A 7500-nucleotide genomic window follows, 5' to 3' on the forward strand; every position below is an offset into this window, starting at 1 on the left:
TTCAGCCGCTTTTCCTCCGGGTTGACCTGGTGGCCGAGCGTCTCGCCATCCGCGGCCGGAGCGAGAGAAGGACCCCAGGCCAGCCTGCGACACCGCGGCCACGGATCGGGCCCCTGGAAGTCGGAAAAAAATTTTCACCGACCCCAAAAGGGGTGCTGGGGGGACTTCCAGACCACGCTCCCGCTAAAAAAAAAAAAAAAAAAAAAACGGAAAAAAGGATCGGGCCCGCCCGAGGCAGGGGAGTCCCCGGGTCAACCCGGAGCCTCTGCCAGAGAAGTCCGCCAGGCCAGCCTGAATCTCCGCGGCCACGGATCGGGCCCCTGGAAGTCTGAAAAAAAATTTCACCGACCCCAAAAGGGGTGCCGGGGGGGCATCCAGACCACTCCCCGGACATAATAAAAAAAAAAAGAAAAAACGGAAAAAAGGATCGGGCCCGCCCGAGGCAGGGGAGTCACCGGGTCAACCCGGAGCCTCTGCCAGAGAAGTCCGCCAGGCCAGCCTGAATCTCCGCGGCCACGGATCGGGCCCCTGGAAGTCTGAAAAAAAATTTCACCGACCCCAAAAGGGGTGCCGGGGGGGCATCCAGACCACTCCCCGGACATAATAAAGAAAAAAACGGAAAAAAGGATCGGGACCACCCGAGGCAGGGGAGTCACCAGGTCAACCCGGAGCCTGCCCCCGCGGGCTGGGGCCGGGCGGACCCCAATGCGCCCCGGTTCCCCTGCCCCGGGCTCGGGGCTTCATTCCCGTCCGGACACCAGGTCAACCCGGAGCCTGCCCCCGCGGGCTGGGGCCGGGCGGACCCCACTGCGCCCGGGTTCCCCTGCCACGGGAAACGGGCTTCATTCCCGTCCGGACACCAGGTCAACCCGGAGCCTGCCCCCGCGGGCTGGGGACGGGCGGACCCCACTGCGCCCCGGTTCCCCTGCCACGGGCTCGGGGCTTCATTCCCGTCCGGACACCAGGTCAACCCGGAGCCTGCCCCCGCGGGCTGGGGACGGGCGGACCCCACTGCGCCCGCTTTCCCCTGCCACGGGCTAGGGCTTCATTCCCGTCCGGACACCAGGTCAACCCGGAGCCTGCACCGCGCGCTGGTGCCGGACGGACCCCGCACCGCCCGGGTCCCCCTGCACCGGGCTCGGGGCTTGATTCCCGTCCGGACACCAGGTCAACCCGGAGCCTGCTCCCGCGGGCTGGGGCCGGGCGGACCCCACTGCGCCCGGGTTCCCCTGCCACGGGCTCCGGGCTTCATTCCCGTCGGGACACCATGTCAACCCGGAGCCTGCCCCCCCGCGGACAACTCTCCCAGCCCAGCCTGCGACGCCGTGGCCAGGGATCGGACCCCTGGAAGTCTTTAAAAAATTTTTTTTCACCGACCCCAAAAGGGGTTCTGGGGGGCATCCAGACCGCTCTCCGGACCCAAAAAGAAAAAAAAAAAAAAACGGAAAAAAGGATCGGGCCCGCCCGAGGCAGGGGAGTCCCCGGGTCAACCCGGAGCCTCTGCCAGAGAAGTCCCGCCAGCCCAGCCTGAATCTCCGCGGCCACGGATCGGGCCCCTGGAAGTCTGAAAAAAAATTTGACCGACCCCAAAAGGGGTGCCGGGGGGGCACCCAGACCACTCTCCGGACATAATAAAAAAAAAAGAAAAAACCGGAAAAAAGGATCGGGACCACCCGAGGCAGGGGAGTCACCAGGTCAACCCGGAGCCTGCCCCCGCGGGCTGGGGCCGGGCGAACCCCAATGCGCCCGGGTTCCCCTGCCACGGGCTCGGGGCTTCATTCCCGTCCGGACACCAGGTCAACCCGGAGCCTGCCCCGGCGGGCTGGGGACGGGCGGACCCCACTGCGCCCGCTTTCCCCTGCCACGGGCTCCGGGCTTCATTCCCGTCCGGACACCAGGTCAACCCGGAGCCTGCCCCCGCGGGCTGGGGCCGGGCGGACCCCAATGCGCCCGGGTTCCCCTGCCACGGGCTCGGGGCTTCATTCCCGTCCGGACACCAGGTCAACACGGAGCCTGCCCCCGCGGGCTGGGGACGGGCGGACCCCACTGCGCCCGGGTTCCCCTGCCACGGGCTCCGGGCTTCATTCCCGTCGGGACACCATGTCAACCCGGAGCCTGCCCCCCCGCGGACAACTCTCCCAGCCCAGCCTGCGACGCCGTGGCCAGGGATCGGACCCCTGGAAGTCTTTAAAAAATTTTTTTCACCGACCCCAAAAGGGGTTCTGGGGGGCATCCAGACCGCTCTCCGGACCCAAAAAGAAAAAAAAAAAAAAACCGGAAAAAAGGATCGGGCCCGCCCGAGGCAGGGGAGTCCCCGGGTCAACACGGAGCCTCTGCCAGAGAAGTCCCGCCAGCCCAGCCTGAATCTCCGCGGCCACGGATCGGGCCCCTGGAAGTCTGAAAAAAAATTTGACCGACCCCAAAAGGGGTGCCGGGGGGGCACCCAGACCACTCTCCGGACATAATAAAAAAAAAAGAAAAAACCGGAAAAAAGGATCGGGACCACCCGAGGCAGGGGAGTCACCAGGTCAACCCGGAGCCTGCCCCCGCGGGCTGGGGCCGGGCGAACCCCAATGCGCCCGGGTTCCCCTGCCACGGGCTCGGGGCTTCATTCCCGTCCGGACACCAGGTCAACCCGGAGCCTGCCCCCGCGGGCTGGGGACGGGCGGACCCCACTGCGCCCGCTTTCCCCTGCCACGGGCTCCGGGCTTCATTCCCGTCCGGACACCAGGTCAACCCGGAGCCTGCACCGCGGGATGGGGCCGGACGGACAACGCTCCGCCCGGGTTATCCTGCCCCGGGTACGGGGGTTCACTCCCGTCCGGATACCAGGTCAACCCTATCCTTTCAACGGGTTGACCTGGTGGCCGGTTCTCTTTTCGGCCACCAGGTCAACCCTATACTTTCAACGGGTTTACCTGGTGGCCCGTTCGCTTTTCGGCCACCAGGTCAACCCTATACTTTCAATGGGTTTACCTGGTGGCCGGTTCGCTTTTCGGCCACCAGGTCAACCCGGTTCCTGCCCCCGCGGGCTGGGGCCGGCGGACCCCGCTCCGTCCCGGGTGCCTCAGCCCCGGGCTTAAGTCCCCTCCGGCCACCAGGTCAACCCGGAGCCTGCACCGCGCGCTGGTGCCGGACGGACCCCGCACCGCCCGTGTCCCCCAGCCCCGGGCTCGGGGCTTCATTCCCGTCCGGACACCAGGTCAACCCGGAGCCTGCCCCCGCGGGCTGGGGCCGGGCGGACACCACTGCGCCCGGGTTCCCCTGCCACGGGCTCCGGGCTTCATTCCCGTCGGGACACCATGTCAACCCGGAGCCTGCCCCCCCGCGGACAACTCTCCCAGCCCAGCCTGCGACGCCGTGGCAAGGGATCGGACCCCTGGAAGTCTTTAAAAAATTTTTTTCACCGACCCCAAAAGGGGTTCTGGGGGGCATCCAGACCAGTCTCCGGACCCAAAAAGAAAAAACAAAAAAAAAACGGAAAAACGGATCGGGCCCGCCCAAGGCAGGGGAGTCCCCGGGTCAACACGGAGCCTCTGCCAGAGAAGTCCCGCCAGCCCAGCCTGAATCTCCGCGGCCACGGATCGGGCCCCTGGAAGTTTGAAAATTTTTTTTCAACGACACCAAAAGGGGTGCCTGGGGGGCATCCCGACCACTCGCCGGCCCAAAAAAAAAAAACGGAAAAAAGGATCGGGCCCACCCGAGGCAGAGGAGTCACCAGGTCAACCCGGAGCCTGCACCGCGGGATGGGGCAGGACGGACACCGCTCCGCCCGGGTCACCCTGGCCCGGGTACGGGGGTTCACTCCCGTCCGGACACCAGGTCAACCCTATACTTTCAACGGGTTTACCTGGTGGCCCGTTCGCTTTTCGGCCACCAGGTCAACCCTATACTTTCAATGGGTTTACCTGGTGGCCGGTTCGCTTCTCGGCCACCAGGTCAACCCTATACTTTCAACGGGTTTACCTGGTGGCCCGTTCGCTTTTCGGCCACCAGGTCAACCCTATACTTTCAATGGGTTTACCTGGTGGCCGGTTCGCTTCTCGGCCACCAGGTCAACCCGGTTCCCGCCCCCGAGGGCTGGGGCCGGCGGACCCCGCTCCTTCCCGGGTACCCCTGCCGCGGAGCCCCGGGCTTAATTGTCCTCCGGCTACCAGGTCAACCCGGTTCCTGCCCCCGCGGGCTGGGGCCGGCGGACCCCGCTCCGTCCCGGGTGCCTCAGCCCCGGGCTTAAGTCCCCTCCGGCCACCAGGTCAACCCGGAGCCTGCACCGCGCGCTGGTGCCGGACGGACCCCGCACCGCCCGGGTCCCCCAGCCCCGGGCTCGGGGCTTCATTCCCGTCCGGACACCAGGTCAACCCGGAGCCTGCCCCCGCGGGCTGGGGCCGGGCGTACCCCACTGCGCCCGGGTTCCCCTGCCACGGGCTCCGGGCTTCATTCCCGTCGGGACACCATGTCAACCCGGAGCCTGCCCCCCCGCGGACAACTCTCCCAGCCCAGCCTGCGACGCCGTGGCAAGGGATCGGACCCCTGGAAGTCTTTAAAAAATTTTTTTCACCGACCCCAGAAGGGGTTCTGGGGGGCATCCAGACCAGTCTCCGGACCCAAAAAGAAAAAAAAAAAAAAAAACGGAAAAACGGATCGGGCCCGCCCAAGGCAGGGGAGTCCCCGGGTCAACCCGGAGCCTCTGCCAGAGAAGTCCCGCCAGCCCAGCCTGAATCTCCGCGGCCACGGATCGGGCCCCTGGAAGTCTGAAAAATTTTTTTCTTCGACCCCAAAAGGGGTGCCTGGGGGGCATCCCGACCACTCGCCGGCCCAAAAAAAAAAACGGAAAAAAGGATCGGGCCCACCCGAGGCAGGGGAGTCACCAGGTCAACCCGGAGTCTGCACCGCGGGATGGGGCAGGACGGACACCGCTCCGCCCGGGTCACCCTGCCCCGGGTACGGGGGTTCACTCCCGTCCGGACACCAGGTCAACCCTATACTTTCAACGGGTTTACCTGGTGGCCCGTTCGCTTTTCGGCCACCAGGTCAACCCTATACTTTCAACGGGTTGACCTGGTGGCCCGTTCGCTTTTCGGCCACCAGGTCAACCCTATACTTTCAATGGGTTTACCTGGTGGCCGGTTCGCTTCTCGGCCACCAGGTCAACCCTATACTTTCAACGGGTTTACCTGGTGGCCCGTTCGCTTTTCGGCCACCAGGTCAACCCTATACTTTCAATGGGTTTACCTGGTGGCCGGTTCGCTTCTCGGCCACCAGGTCAACCCGGTTCCCGCCCCCGAGGGCTGGGGCCGGCGGACCCCGCTCCTTCCCGGGTACCCCTGCCGCGGAGCCCCGGGCTTAATTGTCCTCCGGCTACCAGGTCAACCCGGTTCCTGCCCCCGCGGGCTGGGGCCGGCGGACCCCGCTCCGTCCCGGGTGCCTCAGCCCCGGGCTTAAGTCCCCTCCGGCCACCAGGTCAACCCGGAGCCTGCACCGCGCGCTGGTGCCGGACGGACCCCGCACCGCCCGGGTCCCCCAGCCCCGGGCTCGGGGCTTCATTCCCGTCCGGACACCAGGTCAACCCGGAGCCTGCCCCCGCGGGCTGGGGCCGGGCGTACACCACTGCGCCCGGGTTCCCCTGCCACGGGCTCCGGGCTTCATTCCCGTCGGGACACCATGTCAACCCGGAGCCTGCCCCCCCGCGGACAACTCTCCCAGCCCAGCCTGCGACGCCGTGGCAAGGGATCGGACCCCTGGAAGTCTTTAAAAAATTTTTTTCACCGACCCCAGAAGGGGTTCTGGGGGGCATCCAGACCAGTCTCCGGACCCAAAAAGAAAAAAAAAAAAAAAAACGGAAAAACGGATCGGGCCCGCCCAAGGCAGGGGAGTCCCCGGGTCAACCCGGAGCCTCTGCCAGAGAAGTCCCGCCAGCCCAGCCTGAATCTCCGCGGCCACGGATCGGGCCCCTGGAAGTCTGAAAAATTTTTTTCTTCGACCCCAAAAGGGGTGCCTGGGGGGCATCCCGACCACTCGCCGGCCCAAAAAAAAAAACGGAAAAAAGGATCGGGCCCACCCGAGGCAGGGGAGTCACCAGGTCAACCCGGAGTCTGCACCGCGGGATGGGGCAGGACGGACACCGCTCCGCCCGGGTCACCCTGCCCCGGGTACGGGGGTTCACTCCCGTCCGGACACCAGGTCAACCCTATACTTTCAACGGGTTTACCTGGTGGCCCGTTCGCTTTTCGGCCACCAGGTCAACCCTATACTTTCAACGGGTTGACCTGGTGGCCCGTTCGCTTTTCGGCCACCAGGTCAACCCTATACTTTCAATGGGTTTACCTGGTGGCCGCTTCGCTTCTCGGCCACCAGGTCAACCCTATACTTTCAATGGGTTTACCTGGTGGCCGGTTCGCTTTTCGGCCACCAGGTCAACCCTATACTTTCAACGGGTTTACCTGGTGGCCGGTTCGCTTTTCGGCCACCAGGTCAACCCTATACTTTCAACGGGTTGACCTGGTGGCCCGTTCGCTTTTCGGCCACCAGGTCAACCCTATACTTTCAATGGGTTTACCTGGTGGCCGAGAAGCGAAGCGGCCACCAGGTCAACCCTATACTTTCAATGGGTTTACCTGGTGGCCGGTTCGCTTTTCGGCCACCAGGTCAACCCTATACTTTCAATGGGTTTACCTGGTGGCCGGTTCGCTTTTCGGCCACCAGGTCAACCCTATACTTTCAACGGGTTGACCTGGTGGCCCGTTCGCTTTTCGGCCACCAGGTCAACCCTATACTTTCAATGGGTTTACCTGGTGGCCGCTTCGCTTCTCGGCCACCAGGTCAACCCTATACTTTCAATGGGTTTACCTGGTGGCCGGTTCGCTTTTCGGCCACCAGGTCAACCCTATACTTTCAACGGGTTTACCTGGTGGCCCGTTCGCTTTTCGGCCACCAGGTCAACCCTATACTTTCAACGGGTTGACCTGGTGGCCCGTTCGCTTTTCGGCCACCAGGTCAACCCTATACTTTCAACGGGTTTACCTGGTGGCCCGTTCGCTTTTCGGCCACCAGGTCAACCCTATACTTTCAATGGGTTTACCTGGTGGCCGGTTCGCTTTTCGGCCACCAGGTCAACCCTATACTTTCAACGGGTTTACCTGGTGGCCCGTTCGCTTTTCGGCCACCAGGTCAACCCTATACTTTCAATGGGTTTACCTGGTGGCCGGTTCGCTTCTCGGCCACCAGGTCAACCCTATACTTTCAACGGGTTTACCTGGTGGCCCGTTCGGTTTTCGGCCACCAGGTCAACTCTATACTTTCAATGGGTTTACCTGGTGGCCGGTTCGCTTCTCGGCCACCAGGTCAACCCGGTTCCCGCCCCCGAGGGCTGGGGCCGGCGGACCCCGCTCCTTCCCGGGTACCCCTGCCGCGGAGCCCCGGGCTTAATTGTCCTCCGGCCACCAGGTCAACCCGGTTCCTGCCCCCGCGGGCTGGGGCCGGCGGACCCCGCTCCGTCCCGGG

This window comes from Eretmochelys imbricata, unplaced genomic scaffold (genome assembly GCF_965152235.1).
Source record: "Eretmochelys imbricata isolate rEreImb1 unplaced genomic scaffold, rEreImb1.hap1 Scaffold_37, whole genome shotgun sequence".
Lineage (NCBI taxonomy): Eukaryota > Metazoa > Chordata > Testudines > Cheloniidae > Eretmochelys > Eretmochelys imbricata.